General features: G+C 42.1%; 1 protein-coding gene across 2 annotated transcripts in view; it reads right to left on the bottom strand.

Moving 5' to 3' along the window:
- The window catches only part of RUNX1 (RUNX family transcription factor 1), a 232,785-nt gene that overhangs the window by 180,167 nt on the left and 35,404 nt on the right, over positions 1 to 17,214 (bottom strand). The window lies entirely within an intron of this gene.

The raw sequence follows: 17,214 nt of genomic DNA, 5'->3' as shown, positions 1-17,214 counted from the left end.
CTTTAACTGTAATCCAAATGGAAGCAATTGATATTCAGAGCTAGAGCCAGTGACATTAGGTACTGAAACTTCTCAAAACACTCAACAGAAGAATATCTGAAAAGAAAGCCTCTTCAATAAATGGTGCTGGGAAAACTGGAAAGCCACATGCAAAAGAATGAAACTGGACTACAGTTTGTCCCCCTGTACTAAAATTAACTCAAAATGGATCAAAGATCTAAACATAAGACCTGAAACAATTAAGTACATTGAAGAAGACATAGGTACTCAATTCATGGACCTGGGTTTTAAAGAGCATTTTATGAATTTGACTCCAATGGCAAGAGAATTGAAGGCAAAAATTAATGAATGGGACTACATAAGACTAAGAAGTTTTTGCTCAGCAAGAGAAACTGATAACAAAATAAACAGAAAGCCAACTAAATGGGAAATGATATTTTCAAACAACAGCTCAGATAAGGGTCTAATATCCAAAATATACAAAGAACTCATAAAACTCAACAACAAACAAACAAACAATCCAATAAAAAAATGGGAAGAGGATATGAACAGACACTTCTCCCAGGAAGAAATACAAATGGCCAACAGATATATGAAAAGATGCTCATCTTCTTTAGCTATTAGAGAAATGCAAATCAAAACTGCAATGAGATACCACCTCACACCTGTTCGATTAGCTATTATTAGCAAGACAGGTAATAGCAAATGTTGGAGAGGCTGTGGAGAAAAAGGAACCCTCATCCACTGTTGGTGGGAATGTAAAGTAGTACAACCATTATGGAAGAAAGTATGGTGGTTCCTCAAAAAACTGAAAATAGAACTACCTTATGACCCAGCAATCCCTCTACTGGGTATATACCCCAAAAACTCAGAAACATCGATACGTAAAGACACATGCAGCCCCATGTTTATTGCAGCATTGTTCACAGTGGCCAGGACATGGAAACAACCAAAAATCCCGTCAATAGATGACTGGATAAAGAAGATGTGGCACATATACACTATGGAATACTACTCAGCCATAAGAAATGATGACATCGGATCATTTACAGCAAAATGGTGGGATCTTGATAACATGATACGAAGCGAAATAAGTAAATCAGAAAAAAACAAGAACTGCACTATTCCATATGTAGGTGGGACATAAAAGTGAAACTAAGAGACATTGATAAGAGTGTGGTGGTTATGGAGGGGGAGGGGGGAATGGGAGAGGGAAAGGGGGAGGGGGAGGGGCACAAAGAAAACTAGATAGAAGGTGACAGAGGACAATCTGACTTTGGGTGAAGGGTATGCAACATAATTGAACGACAAGATAACCTGGACTTGTTATCTTTGAATATATGTATCCTGATTTATTGATGTTGCCCCATTAAAAAAATAAAATTATTTATAAAAAAATAAAAAATAAAAAATAAAAAACCTATTTAAAGACAAAAAAAAAAAAGAAGGATATCTGAGAGATCACTACCTTGGGGAGAGCCATAAGCAATTCCAAAGAAAGGGAACTCAAGTCCACTGATTCTTTCAAACCTACAGTGAAGATGAGCCCACGAGTGTCATTGAAACTGGTGTTTTACAACTGACCAGCAAACATTTATCATATACTGGGAGAATACAGAGATAGTTCATGCATGTTCTCATGGTGAATGGTTCTTGCTCTTTGCACTAGGATAAGTAGCAATGACTATGCCCAGGATGGAAGTTCTTTATCTCAACTATCTCTCATGTCTTTGTCTAGTTCTGTTCTAGCTTGAGCTCTGTTCTGGGGGAGCTGGAGGTGAAGGCACTCTTAATGACTGATCACCCTGCACACCAGGGAATTGTTAGTCCTGGGTTGCTGCTGAGCTGTTCCTTCCAACACTAGGATGAGCCAAGGATGGGGAGGCAGAAAGCAAAAGGCAGCCTCTAATGCAGTGGTTCTCAAAGTGTGCACCAGGGCACACTGGTGCATCCTAGAAGATTTCCAGGTGGGCCCTATGGTATTCCAGAGAAGTATGTGCCTGTTGGGGACCAAAAAACTAACAGGGTTTTTGGAGTTTAGATATCTGAGGGACAGAGGTGTGGGGAATTGGCTGTAAGCTGATAGTCTGCCCAACACCCCACCTCACTTGCCTGATTAGGTTGCAAAAAGCTGTTAAGCTGTGGTGCTGGATTATTTACACTACCCCCCATGTTCCCCAGAAAGACTGGAGGCAAGTTTCTTCTATCCTTTGTTTGGTATAAAGTTAAGATGATATGTATGGTAGGGGTTTTTTGCACTCAACACAAGAGTAAAAAGAGGAATTCTTCAATGTATTGACGAGGAAATGAGAGTTTGCCTTTCAAATATATGCCCAAACACTGAAGAAATCACTAGGAGACATCAGGCTCATGTTTCTCATAAACACAGTAATGAAAAAAACTTAACACATTTGCGCCGGGACCTGCCGAATTTACTAAATCTTACTAAGAATGTATCTATATATATAGAATAACTTTTTTGTTGTTTTTAAAATTTTTAACCCATCTTTTTTACAAATTCTAAAAAGAATAACTCAAAAAAATGTAACATAAAAATGTTTTTTAATGTCAGAATAAATTTAATTTTGTCATATTTATTTTGCTTAATTACCATAAAAGCATGCTTGGACTTTATTTTTTTTCTTGAATATTTAACTTAATTATTATAAAATATTTCTCAGAAATTTGTATATAATGCACCTACAATTATTTGTAGGATTTTAAATGTGCCCTGACTTCAAAAAGTTTGAGAACCATTGAGCAAATGTGTCTAAGTGTAAACTCTGGGTCTTTCTTTCCAAATCCATTTCTTTCCTGGTCTTCCCTGCCTCTGTTCCCAGTGGGCTGCTGTTACCAGCTGTCTCACGCTAAAGGACATTCAAGTCTTCCATGCCATGTTCCTTTTGCTCACACCTCCATCCAACCATTATCTGCTATCAAATGATGCTGTCTTTGCTTTTAACACAGCCACGTTATTGTCCTAACAAGTCATTTTGCATTCTCACCTCCATTTGTAATGTTCTCCTATTTGGATTTTTTAAAAAGTGTTTCTTTTTTTAAAATAATAGCTCTATTATGGCATAATTCACATACCACATAATTCACCTATTTATTAGTGTAAAATTCAATGTTTTGGGGTAGATTGCATTACTAATCTTTTTGAGTTGTGGTCAAATACATGAAGTTTCCCATTTCAACCATTTTTAAGTATCAATCAATTCAGTGCCCTGAATTCCACGGACAATGGTTGTTGTGCGACCATCAACACTATCTGTTACTAAAATTCTTTTGTCACCCCAAACAACACTCAACAGACTAGAAAAAGAAGGGAACTTCTTCAACATGATAAAGGCCACATATAAAAAAACACATAGCTAATGGCATACTTAATGGTCAAACACTGAAAGCTTCTCCTTTAAGATTAGGAGCAACAAAAGAAACTTAGCTTTTGCTGCTCATTGTAACACAGTCCTGGAAGTTCTAATCAGAGCAATTAGGTAAGAAAAAGAAATAAAAGGCATCAAAAGTAGAAAGGAAGAGGTAAAATTATCTTTGTTTATAGATGACATGATGTTATATATAGAAAATCCTAAAGAATCCGCAAAAACTGTGCAATCAAATAAATGGGTTCAGCAAAGTTGGAGATATGAAATTGACACACAAAAATCAATTGAATTTCTACACCTTTGTAATGAATGACCCAAAGCGAATATTAAAAATCAAGTGCATTAATAATAGCATTAGCCTGACCAGGTGGTGGTGCAGTGAATAGAGCGTTGGACTGGGATGCAGACAACCAAGGTTTGAAACCCCGAGGTCCCCTGCTTGAGCATAGGCTCACCAGCTTGAGTGTGGGGTTGCTGGCTTGAGTGTGGGATTATAAACATGACCCCATGGCCGCTGGCTTGAGCCCAAAGGTCACTGGCTTGAAGCCCAAGGTTGCTGAGCCCAAGGTCGCTGACTTGAGCAAGGTGTCACTCGCTCTGCTGTAGCCCCCCAGTCAAGGATCATATAAGAAAGCAATCAATGCTAAGGAGACTAAGGAGTGTAATGAAGAATTGATGCTTCTCATCTCTCTCCTTCCTGTCTGTATGTCCCTATCTGTTCCTCTCTCTGTCTCTGTCACACACACACACACACACACACACACACAAATAATAGCATCAGAAAGAACAAAATACTTAGCAATAAATTAAACCAAGGAAACAAGATTTGTTCACTGAAAACCAGAAAATATGACTAAAAAAAAAAAAAGGAATTGAAGGAGACCTAGATAAAGAAATGGAAAGACATTCCACGATCATGGACTAGAACACTTAATATTGTTAAGATGATGATACTAACCAAAGCAACACACATATTCAATGCAATCTCTATTAATATCCCAATGGTGTCTTTTTACTGAAATAAAAAACCCATCCTAAAATCCTAATTTGCCTTTGCACCTGTGGTTCCTCTTGCCTTGCATGCTTTTGTACCAGATAGTTATGGTTCCCTGGCTCATCTCCTTCAGGTAAGAATGTCACCATTTAAGTCACATGTCACCTGCCATCTTTTCATTGTGGTCCTCCTCCACCAGCATTATAGTCCCAATCACCTCCTATTTGTCTTCTTTTTCTCTATTGCTGCTCTTTAGATCATCTTCCCACACTGTGTATTTCACTCATATATACATTTTTTTGACTTCCACTTTTGAATATAAATTTAAGGAGATCAGGGATTTTTGTCTGTTCACTGTTATATTTTAAGAATCTAGAACATGTCAGGCACATGGTACTCACTCAAGATAGATATTTATTGAGTGTAAGAATAAATGTGAAACAACAGCAAAAATAAATACATTTATACTTATTGTTTCTGTAATGAAACAATACCAACAGTGGCTACTACTAAGTTTTGTGTCTCACTCTTTCCTTAACAGAGCTTAGTATGATGGCAAAACACGTTGGTGCAAGAACAATACACTTTCATCATACACCCAAAGAAGTGATGAGTTCATCTATTTCCTCTCTTCTGAAAATCATCTTCACGTTGTGCTATTTTCAAATCATCAACTCTCTTTGCAATGTACTTGCTCTTCAAATCCCAATACATTTAAAATCACTTCCCAGTCTGAAAAAGTCATCAGAGTATCTTAATCCATCTTAATCTTTGATAGCAAAAGACCCAAGTGAGTGGAGATTTGGTTATGGCTGTATGTGGCTGCCAAGAACTTGACTTTGGCTGGGTAAGAGCAAATTTCAAGACCACGAGAGCAAGCAGACAGCTGGTAGGAAAATAACGGGGACATCTGCAAGTGAGTGAAAGGGGCGAATGGTAATGGGAGACTGCCCCAAGTGGGAAATTTAGTCAGTGTAGACACAACTACACGCCAAACCAATTTACAATCCCACATACTTAACTCATGATTTTCACTTTGATGATGATGAGTGAACAAGAAGGAGAAAAAAGTTGTCTGTTAAAAGAGATGACTCATCTATGTCTTATTTTAAATAGACTTTGGGAGCATTCTCCTGAATTACATCACCGACCTCATGCATCCATGAAATCTCCAGAGCCATAACACAAAGCCACAGCTTCGTCTTGAGGATCAAGACTTCGTGGACCGGCTTCCAGGCTCCATGCCTGCATTTCCATTCTCAGGGGATGGCTACCACCTCGGAGTTAGGACTCGGAGCCTGCCACCTCCCGAGATTAGATGTGAGCACTTCCCATCCTGAGACTAGAACGGCTGAAGCATCTGAAGTCAGAGCTCCCATCCCATTGGACGGGACAATGTCTTTCCAACACCCACAAACTCAAATAGTGAAAATAAAACACGTGTGTTTTAGAATTACTTTTCAAAGATGTGCTTTTGGTGGAGCACAGGTGTGTATCTTCCAACTTCTTGTTTATTGATTTATTCCACATTTCCTCAAAACAACCCACATGCTCTCACTAACCCCACACATATAAGATTTCTGTAAGGTAGAAAACCTTTCTCCCTGCCATTTTCTCTTAAGAAAAATGAATGTGTGAGATGCACTATGGTAGTGGCCTTCAGGAAACGGGACAGAGAAGGGAGAACTTGGAAAGACAGGGCTGTGGCTGTTTGTGTGGGCTCTGACAGCCATCGACGACTTATCTAAACCTGGGCCAAGGGCCTAACTTGATACCAGTCACCCCATGATGGTGCCCCTCCATGGAATGCCAAAGCATCATTAGTTGCATCAGAATATTATCATGTCAAATAATTCTAGAAAACAGGAGCCCCAGAAAGTCAGCCTGAGATATCCTTTTCATGAGGAATGGCAAAGACCTCAGCTGGCCTCCAACAGTAGCTCCGGTCACAGCATTTGAGTTGCAGATCTTAGCGTCATGGGAAATCTCAAAGAACCCTGAATGCAACCTGTTTGCTCCATCAAGAACAGCTTGGCCATTTCAGGGCCCAACTGTGGGTACATCATGAGTCTAGTCAGTGAAGTTCAAACTGGATCCCAGAAATTTTGACCTTGGTTTTTTGTTTTTTTTTTTAAATCATCCTGTGCATTGTAGAAGCAATCATGTAATCTTCCCAAATGAAACAGAGATAATTTGAAATGGGGCCTTCCCAGATTCCACCTCTTCTCCAATTCACCCTCTGCTTCTGCACCAGCAGGTTTCATTATGTGATGGGATCATGTCCAAGGATAATGGCAATATTCAACTTCCAGGCTCAGCAAGGTGGCAGCTGGAAGTTAAGACCCTTATTTTTGCCTGGAGAGGTGACCATTCTGTGATCTCAGGCCCAACTTAGACTCAGCCCTGGACCAATACCTGGGCATACCTTGGATGTGACACCTGTCTTTCAAATTCACATTATTCCTCCATCACTGAGGGGCTTTGAGTCACCTCTTTCTATGATGACATTGGAGAATTCACTATTTTAGGTTCCAATTTCTGTGCCTAAGTATTTTTAAGACAATCTCATTCCTTTTTCCCAATCTGTGCATGAACCTATAAACCTATTGTCACTGCCCAGCAGTTATTAAAAGGAAAGTCATGGGTAGTTTATTGATCTATACAGAGATAGAAATCATTTTCTTTATTAGAGTAGGATTGAGAGAGAGAGAGGGAGGGAGAGAGAGGGAGGCAGAGAGTGGGAGAGAGAGAAAGGGAGAGAGAGGCAGAGAGAGAGAGAGAGGAAGAGAGAAGAGGCAGAGAGAGAGAGAGGAAGAGAGAGAGAGAGAGAGAGAGAGAGAGAGACGCAGAGAGGTAGAGCAATAGGGAGAGGGAGAGGGAGGAGAAAGAGTCTATAGTCCTATAAACAACGCTGGGATTTGGTGTGACTCAGTCTATACCCCAGGGTATAGTCTCTTCTGCCATCCAAAGCACCGCATTTAAAATTCCAGACTTGAATAAAATCAGAGTCAAATTAAACTAATGCTTCCCTGCCAGACCCCACGGATTACTTAATTAATCTCTATTGAGGAACTTCATGTTGTCTCCTCTTTATTTTTAAGCCTAGGAGCTATCAGTTTTCTAAACACACTGTATTGCTTCTCAGACAGTCTCCATGATCCCACCTTTATGCCTGGCATCTGCCTGTCATTCCCACGAAGGGCACTAATTATTCCAGCTGTCCCATAGCTTCTTCTTGCTGCTCAGTGTCCAGTGGGCTGGACTCTGCAGCATACCACGGGTGCTTGCCAGCTGAGCCCCTTTCTCCCATTATGGATGCTGCATGGGAGGGAGAACCTGCCTTGCGCTGCAGTTGGGATCTCTTACCCACCTCATACCTGCTATGCTCCCTTTGAATTTCAGGCTGATTCTCTGATGGTGAAATGACCCTCTCCTGTAACTTTTCTGCTGCACCAGCAGGATTGCCAGATGAAATTGACACGTTGAGAGTTATTCCCTGTTCAACTGGAATGCATGGCCGCCAATTTCCCCACTCCCACCCCACTCCCGGAATGCCTGGGATTGTAATTTACTGGCTCGGCATCTTCCCAGCTGGGAAGAGTCTCCCCAGGGTCTCCGACAATGTGTGAGTTTCTCACATCATCCTTGGCAGGCTGATACTGGTCTTAAGTCATCCTCTTAGTCAAGACCCACACGAGGGCTCACCACTATGGCTGCAAGTTCTTTATGTGTCGAGAAGGAGATGGGGACACACCCCACTGAGGGCAGGTTTAAAAATGAAATGTCCTCATGTGTTTTACGGAACACGTTTGCCTCCATAAAACCCTCCAGTAGACAAACTGAACTGAGTATCCTTGTCAGGAAAGACACTAGGAGGGGGTTCCACCTAGTTAGCAACACGAAGCCACAGTGCCTGCTCTCTCTTTCCAGCCTTCTGTGTGCCCTCTCCTTCTCACAAACGGGACAAAATCAGCCATGTGGCTCAGACACCAAGAGCCTGGAAACCAGAGACAGCCAGACTTGGATTTGATTCCCTGTTCTGCTGGGTGACTTAGGGCAGGGTGAGGTAACTCCTCTGAACCTCATGAGGACAACAGTAACACCAATGGCATGAGCGTCACCTACGAAGTGCTCAGCCCAGCCCTGGGCACAAACATGTTCAGTATGTGTTAGAGACATTGTTAGGATTAATGTTGCCTTTTTTTCAGGTGGAAAGCAAGGAGTGTGAAGAAGGATGGGTGTCCGCCAATCCCTGGATACAGGCTGTGCCGGGGACTTTAGAAGGGCTGTGGGAGGGGGCAGAACCAGTGTGGGTACGCAGCTCACCACCTCCCCCCCCTCCAGGCTGAGATGACAGAGAGAAGTGAGAAGTCTCACACAGGAGCCTTCTGGAGGAGCCTACGCTCCGTGGTTCACCAGGACAGTCCTGCTTACTGCGGTTGTCACATACCTTCTCACTCCAGATGTGCCCCTATCAGGGTGACAAATGGGATGGTCATCCTGTGAGCCACCTCATGTGGCTTCTAGAGCTGCCCTGTCCAATGTTGTAGCCGCAAGTGACATGTGACTAATAAGCATTTGAAATGTGGCTTGTCCAGATTGAGACATGCTGTAAGTGTAAAATAACACTGGGTCGCAAAGACGGGAAAAAATGCAGATGATCTCAGTAGGAATTGTTATGGAGGGTGCATGTTGAGGTGACAATAGTTGGCTAAATTGTCTAAATAGAATATAAGTACAGTTAATTTTACATGTTTCTTTCTGCTACTTTGTGGATCCTGGAAAAGGGACTATGGGGGGTTGGTTACATCCAGTCGGACAGTGCTGGGGGCTGGGTGCCATGGACAGTCCACAACTCCCTGCATCTCAGACCCTGTTTCCTGCGGGCTTTGTGGTGAAAGGCCATCCCCACAGAACCAAGGCATGGTGTCGTTGGCTGGCCAAACTCCGTCCCCAAATCCCTGACTCTAGTCTGGACATATCTCCGGGTCTCACCTGTTCTTTGCACCTTGGCTACGTGTTATCACCTGAATGTTTGAATAGAACACGGATTTAGCATGCTCAAAACACATCCCGTTGTGTCCTATGTAGTCAACCCTTTGTCTCCTTTCAGAAAATGGCTCTCCAGACTCCAGCCTCGTGCTCTGGTTGCTTCCCTCCAGAGAGCAAACTGAATGCCAGCATCCTGGGTCACATCCCTGTCACACTTTTTCTCCATTGGGATGCCACCACTCTAGTCCAGGCATTTTTTTTCTTTAGTATGTATTATTTCAACATTCTCCGAAATGTCCCTCTTGCCTCTTTCTGTACCACAGCCCAAACCTTCTTCGAGCAATGCTGGGGAGGTCTTTCTGCAACCCAGAACTACTTCATGTCCCAGTTTAAAACATGTTCTTGCCTCCAAGCTTCTCATCCCAGCTGTCAAAGCCCTGCAGAACTCCACCCCGTTGTAAGGATCCAGCTTAACTCCCTGCTCTTTCCACTGCCCCTCCCAGCTACCCTGGCTCCATTGGGAGACCATGCTGTGTCACACGCACCTGCCTGGTGCCCTTTCACCTCCGAGCCTAGAATTGGTGTCGCTTCTCTCTGCCAATGTCATCTTCACTCCATCCATCATCTGCATTGGAGAGTGCTATGTAATTCAAGGTTACAATTAAAATCTGCCTTCTCCAGATGCTTTCCAAATCTCCCCCAGCCACAGCTGACGCACCCTCCCACATCTGGGGCATTTTCTTCGTGGTGGTGTGATGAACACATTTAAGTTGATTCTGTTTTAGCATCATGAATGTGAGCATTTCCTTTCCACCTGGAGGTAGACTTCTTTAACAATTAGGCAATTTAGTCATCTGCTGATCTGCCTTTCCCAGTGACAACTGGCTCTGATTTTCAACCATCAATTTGAAAGGAGCCCAATCCACGAGGGAGAGTTGAGTCCATGACAGATGGGAACTCATCCTGTTTTTTGTTTGTTTGTTTGTTTTTTGAGGATTCACTGCCCAGGCTCTTCTTAGCCCTGACTGGGAGACTTCCTTGAGGGTGGATAAGGAAGGCCAGGTGAAGGTAGTATTTAAGAAGGAAAAGGAAAAGGAAAAAGAAAATTAGGTTGTGCACATCTTTCCAGGCAGACTTTCTGATGATGTGTGTAAAAATATTTGTGGAGTGTACGTTTTAAGAATATTTAATGGCAAGATTGAACTTCAGCAGCAGCAAGCCCAGGATGCACTACAAACATCATTAATCCCGCTGCTCCCAGCTCTTCCCCTTCCCTACAGACACGGCAGGTGCTGGGCAGCGGGCTCGGCGACTCTCACCGCACGAACTATGGAGAGATGAAATTACACTTATGTTAAGATGTTAAACAGCTCTCATGAAAAGAGCTACCATTCCAGAGGAAGGAAAAATAAAGGAAAAGAAGACAAAAAGGCCAACAACTCAAGGTCCCTCACTGTAATGGAGAGGCTGATGCTTGGCTTTCAGGAGAGCTGGTCATATGTAGGTTCAATTACAGGCCATTATTGGTGGTCTCCCCGTTGGCCCTCAAGAATTTTGAAGTGTCAAAGGGAAATCTGATCTATCCAATGGGAAATCCTGCTGCATCTTCTAACTCTGTGCCAACTCCACCGGGTTGACAATGCATTTCGGTTTTGACAAGGCCATGCATTTCCCATTGGACAAGGCATGTTGTTCTGGAATTCTCACCAACAGTCGCTGGGGAAGGTTGATGTGAGGGTACATTTCTCTCCCAGGTCAAATGGTTTGAAGGGCCCAAACTCAGACTGTGGAAATGCTGAGTGATTTCCAGACTGGAATAAACCCACTCAATCTTTTCCCTGCCACTGAGCAGTTCAGCTACAGGGAGGAAGCAGCTTCCCCTACCCCAAACCAACTGGGTGTTATTTACCATGATGATCTTGAAGTGCAAGACCATGAAGTTTGGTCTCAGTTTTTCAAAGAAAATGACACTGTCATCAATGCAATTTTAGAATGAATTATACTTCGTTCTATTCCTAGGACACAGCATATCTACATATGCGCATGCCAGATACCTGAATGTGCACCATGGGAGGGTCAGGGGGGCCCTGATGGTCTGGGTGTTCCATTGGGCCAGGCTAGCTGGAAAGCAATACACACTTCGCCATTTAAAGCATGGTATGATCTGGTTCTGCCCATTCCTATCTCAGCCTGCATGGGCAACAGGGACACATGGCACTTCTAGTTTAGATGGAATGGAGCTTATTGGTTAAAAAAAAAAGAAAAAGAAAGTTAAAAGCTTCAAGAATGACTCTTTCTAGGGTCTTATTTTTCCTGGTAGGGTTAAAATTTTGACATGGACTCAATGTGGACCTTGGCCAAACATCTTACTTAACCTTTGTGCTTTAGCCTCCTTACATACAATAAATGAGCATGTGAGCGTTATGTTACTTCCAAAATGAAAACTCCTAATCATTTATGTTGAAGGGCTTGACAAACCACACCCTTGTATAAATATTCTAGATGGAAGTCTCTCCTGAGTGTTCACAGAGTTTCATAGAGAGACAATGTCGAGAACGAGGTTTCACGCTCACATTGTTCCCGGAAAGCATGTCCGTCTGCGATAGCTCGAATATTGTTTGGTTGTATTAAGTTGGAATCTGTTTCATCTCTGGCTTTAAAGCATATGAAAACCATATTGTGGGTTCTGGTTTCAAGATTCCCCTCCTCCCTACACTTAGCCCGATAACAAGGCATTTCTGCTCCATAAACTTTAGGGAAATAACTTTTTAAACAATACCCAATAGCACAGATTTGGGGACACTGATAACCACTGCTGGAAATTCAATCTGTTCATTAATCTTCTTTTCAGCGGCTTTTCCAACTTAATGTTGAAATAAGCAGAGTCCCAAAGCGCCGACAATTCAATTACTGAGCACATTCCTGCTCTACATGTCACATAAAGGCACAGCCTCTGTTTATGAGAATGTCTTTATCTGATTGTGCCTTGGACTTCTTTCTCTTCCCTGCCTCTGGAGTACCTCTTGGTAGAGAGTGAGGCTTGATAAACATTTGCTAAATGAATCACTGAGTGGGTGAATGTAAGAGGTGGCCAGCCACACCGTCTTGAGTGTACACACACAAACACACATATACATAGTCGTACATGAAAAAACAACCGCAGGCTATTGTAGCTCAGGAATGGCTGAAATACTTCACCTTTTCAGGCCTTCCCCGCATCCATGTGACCAACTGAGTCTGGCGATTTTCCTGCTGAAAATCCTTCTATTTACTAACTTCAAAGCACTGAGACAGCCACCACTGACTCAGGAGTTGTCCCTTGTGATAACATCAATGTCTGAACTATACATTGTGTCTCACTGGCAAAGAATCTGATCACATATTGGGATAAGATAGGTCCCATAATGGATTGAAAGGAAAAAGAACTCCAAACAACTTGGCATTGGTCAAAGAAAGCAGAGAAAGATAGGTGATCAACCTACATTAGCTGAAAAATATGCTAGATGAGGTTTCAGTAGCCTAGTCAGTCACTGCCTCTGGGGGAAAACTCTGCTGTTGTTGAATGGAATCTACCATGCACCAATTTCATCATTTCAGAATGAATGGGGGAGGGGGGTAGGCCAAGGAACTTTTATTTCTGTGGAACAAAAGAGAAAGCTTGCTAACGCCTTTGCCATTTTGTTTTAAAGTACAGTAAAATTTTGGGCACTCTCACTACCCCAACTAGCTTCTTTCCCCGGCTTTTATGTGGGCAGAGTTGTTGTAATTTCTCTGTTCAAATACAGTCTGTAAAAAGCCACAAAAGGAGATCTGGACCCTAAAGCTTAACGGATTCTGGAAAGCAGCTGGCTGGTAACATGAGTCATTCCAGCCCAGGCTTTCTCTTTTGTATGTTTTTCTCTGACCCAAAGAGTAGGTTATTGGATGTCTTCTGGCAGGTGCTATGGGATTAAGAAGGTAGCTGGTCAGAAACAACTTCTGAATTAGGAATTTTTTTTAATAGTTTACTAAAGTAAATATGATCGTTAGCTTTAATCCCCCGTGTCTAACATGAGGTTTGAATTTAATAGTGAGGTTTAAAAGTATTGGTTGGCACGTTCATGTATTATTTGTGTAAAGGTCCCTGTGATTTTTCTCCCAGAATTGTATTTTAGTGTTAATGATGAACTTTCCAGTACATTCCTATTCATCAGGAGACGAACATTCAAAAAGCTCAGATAGCCACCGTATGTCTCCTTCTCTGTAATTATGAAAGAAAACCAAGTGGAGTATTAATAAAATTACATGGGGGAATTTTTCAAAAGTGATTTTAAAGGGCTATTACAAGGTCTATGGGAGTTCAGCACAGCATCCCACACCTGTAATTCTGGGCCACAATAAATGACTAGATTTTCAGAGGAGCTCTCTCAGTTTCTGCATTACTGAAGAAAAAGTAACTTAGATGGTACCTGCTTTCAGGGGTGTCCACTCTTTCAATATACCTGGTAGTGAATTAATAAGAACTGGCAATCTGCATGCTATCTATCTACAGACAAGATATAGACTGGGAAATGCTTGGATAGGTCTCCACCACCATCCTACCACCTAACTTACTGAAGGGAAGGAGCCTGTGAGGAGAATTTGGGAAGGAAATGATAGGCACTTGTTGGCAGGAGACTAAAGACAGGACAGAAGACTGTAGCCTTTTGCATCTAGAAGTGATAAAAGCCCAGATTTGAGATCTAAAGATCTACATTCAAACTTTAGCTCCCCTCACAGAAACTAAGCATGACCTTGGACAATACTTTAACCTTGAAGAGACTTATACATCTATATCCTGAAAGAGTAACAATACCTGATCTCTCTCAGGGGGCAGGGGACTAAAGAAGATATTTCTAGTAAAAACCCTTCCTAGATCCCCAAGTAGGATATACATCAGGGGTCAGTACACTTTTTTCATAAAGTATCAGACAATAAATATTTTAGGCTTTGTGGATAAGGTCTCTACTAAAAACATTCAACTCTGCTCTTGTAGCAAGAAAGCAACCATAGACAATGAGTAAATTTTGTTTCCATTAAACTTTATTTACAAATGAGGTGGTAAACAAGATTTGGTCCATGGGCTGTTGTTTGCTGGTCCCTAATTAATATTTTTTGCCATGACTGCACAATGCAAATGTCCATAGTACAGCATGTTTGCAAATATAGAACATTATTCCAGCAGTAATACCACGTCTACATCAATTATCTTCATTAGAAGTGCCCTGCCTTTTTTCTACCCACCTGTGCTTTTACATAAATTAAACTGTACTGGAAGTCTACAGGTATAGCTGAATTTTCACTTTTGCTTTGCAGAACAGAGAGCTAGGCTGGGGCAGCACAATGTAAGAGTTTGCGCTTGTATGTTATAAAGTTTTATCTAGAGAAAATGAACATACTACTGTTATGTTATACACCTATTCATAGGTCTACAATCAGGAAGGCATGGCAGGGGTCTCAAACTCAGGCCCGCAGGCCGCATGCGGCCCGCCCACCAATTTTGTGCGGCCCGCAGACTGGCCCGCAGACTAATCCACGAAGTTTGATTAGTCTGCGGGCCGCACAAAATTGGTGGGTGGGCTGCGAGTTTGAAAGGACTTCTCTGAGAAGCTCAAATGAGAAGTGAAGGCTACAAGGGGTGAGTTTATTAAACACCCTCACCCCCAAGTTGGAGATGAGTTATAATAATAAAAAAAAATAAAGTAAAGCTAGGGTCCAGGGATGGTGTAAGGGCTGGGAGAAAGCAGCCACCCCACGCTACTGTGGGCTGGAATGCAAATTGGTACAGCCTATCCGGAGGTCAATGTGTCAGGATCAAAGCTCTTAAAAATACTTGCAGCCTCTGAACCAACATTTCCATTTCTAGGAATTTATCCTAAAGAAAGAATTAGAAATGCACCCAAAGCTGATGTTCAGATGTGTTCATTGCAGCATTAATCATGATAGTGAAGCACTGGGGAAAATATCTCAATTACCAAAGACTTAAAACTGGCTAAATAAATTACAGTGTGTGGGATAAATGGTGATGGATGAAGACTTGACTTGGGGCCAATGAGGGCGGGGTGTGGACACACAGTATGGTGTAGAGAGAGATATGTTGTAGAACTGGGCACCTGAAACCTGTATAATTTTGTTAACCAGTGTCACACCAATAAATTCAATTAAGAGAAAAGAAATAAAGAAAATTTGTGCTGTAATTCACACAACATTTTAAAATAATCCTTAATGGCATGGAAGTGCTCACAACATTTTTTAAAGAGTTAAAAGGTAGTTTATAAAACAATACTTTAAATATGATGTCAATTGAAATATATTTTAAAAGTATGGAAAAAAGACACCAGACTGAGATAAGAACAGACTGAGATAAAAGAAATAAGGATGATGCAAACTTCTTATTTATATTTTTCTGTTTTTTCCAATTTAAATTTTTGAAATAAGAAAAAAAAACCCACATTATTTAAAAATCAGTGTCTTGACCAACTAAAGTCAGCTGAACTTTAATTAACTGGATTGTTTGTTTGTTTCAAAGGGAGATAGACAATGATATCATGTGTCTGAGAGCAGTTTTGTCATTGAGGGCCATACAGAACCAGTCTAAAATCCCAACCTCCTGCAGCTGCTGAGTCACATGGTGCAATCCTGCTCAGGGGAAGCAGTGTGAGGCAGGTGGACTTGGTTAGAAATCAGACCACTGCCCCTCTGGCCCAGGACCAGCATGTAGCTCTGTAGCCTTGGGCACATGTCATAAATCATTGCATCTCAGTTTCCAACCTATAGAAAGAAATTAGTCGTCTTTGCTTAGTTTACCTTCAAAGAGTTGCAGGAAGGCCAAACATAATATGTATACACACATAAAAATAAAGATTTAGAATTAAAAAAATTATCATCCTCAACCACAACAGTATTGTATAATTATTTAGGCAGGAGAGGAAATTTAAAGATTTTACAGAGATAGTGAATCAAGGTAGAAAGAAAAGAAGTTTTGCGGCCACGTTCGAGTCAATCATATAATCCAATTCACCAATCTCTTCTGTCCTTGAACTTTCTATTTAGTGGAGGTTTTACTCTGATGAGAAAATTGGAAATCACAACTTCCTTCTAGGAACCTGAGTTATATTATCCTCACATCTATCTGTGAAAGTAAAATGTTAAACTCAATCTTCTGGTCTAATTCCAGCCTAGGTAATTACAGCTTTCCTAAAATTTCACCACAGAGAACATGACCAGGTATGGCAGGAGGGGAGTCCCTGAGAGCCAGCTGAGCTGCCTCAGTCTCCTGAGGACCTGTCACATACCTGAGATATTCATACCTGAGTGGTTGCCCTAGCGAGGACCCCAGGGTCTGGGCCATGGAGAGAACTCTGCACTGAGAGCCCGCCTGTGGGAACTGAGGAAGCGACAAAGAGAGTAGACCCAACTCTTCTCAAGTTTGGGGAAGAAAGAGAGAAAACAGTGAATGGGGAGAGGACATAAGAGCAGTGACTGAAGCCAAGCTGCCTGGGACTGCCTACCAGCTTGCCTCTACCAAGTGGGGAGCCGTGACCTGCCTCCCTGCTTCTCAGATTCCTCACCTGCCTCACCTGCCAAGGGGGTCCTGAGTCTGCCTGGCCCAAGGGGCTGCGGTGGGGATGAAACGAGTCAGGAGTGTCAGGTGCTCAGGACAGGCAGTATGTCGGTTTGTGCCATTACTGTTGTTGTTCCTGTTAGAGGAAAGCCAAGGGAGGGTTTTCTAGGGTTTGTGCATGTGCGTGTTTGTTTTTTAGCATGAGAGCTCTTGAACACATATATGTGCGAGAGGGACAGAAGAACTGAGGGCAGTATCCA

This window comes from Saccopteryx leptura, chromosome 2 (genome assembly GCF_036850995.1).
Source record: "Saccopteryx leptura isolate mSacLep1 chromosome 2, mSacLep1_pri_phased_curated, whole genome shotgun sequence".
NCBI classification, from domain to species: domain Eukaryota; kingdom Metazoa; phylum Chordata; class Mammalia; order Chiroptera; family Emballonuridae; genus Saccopteryx; species Saccopteryx leptura.
This window is presented reverse-complemented; position numbering and strand designations above follow the sequence as displayed.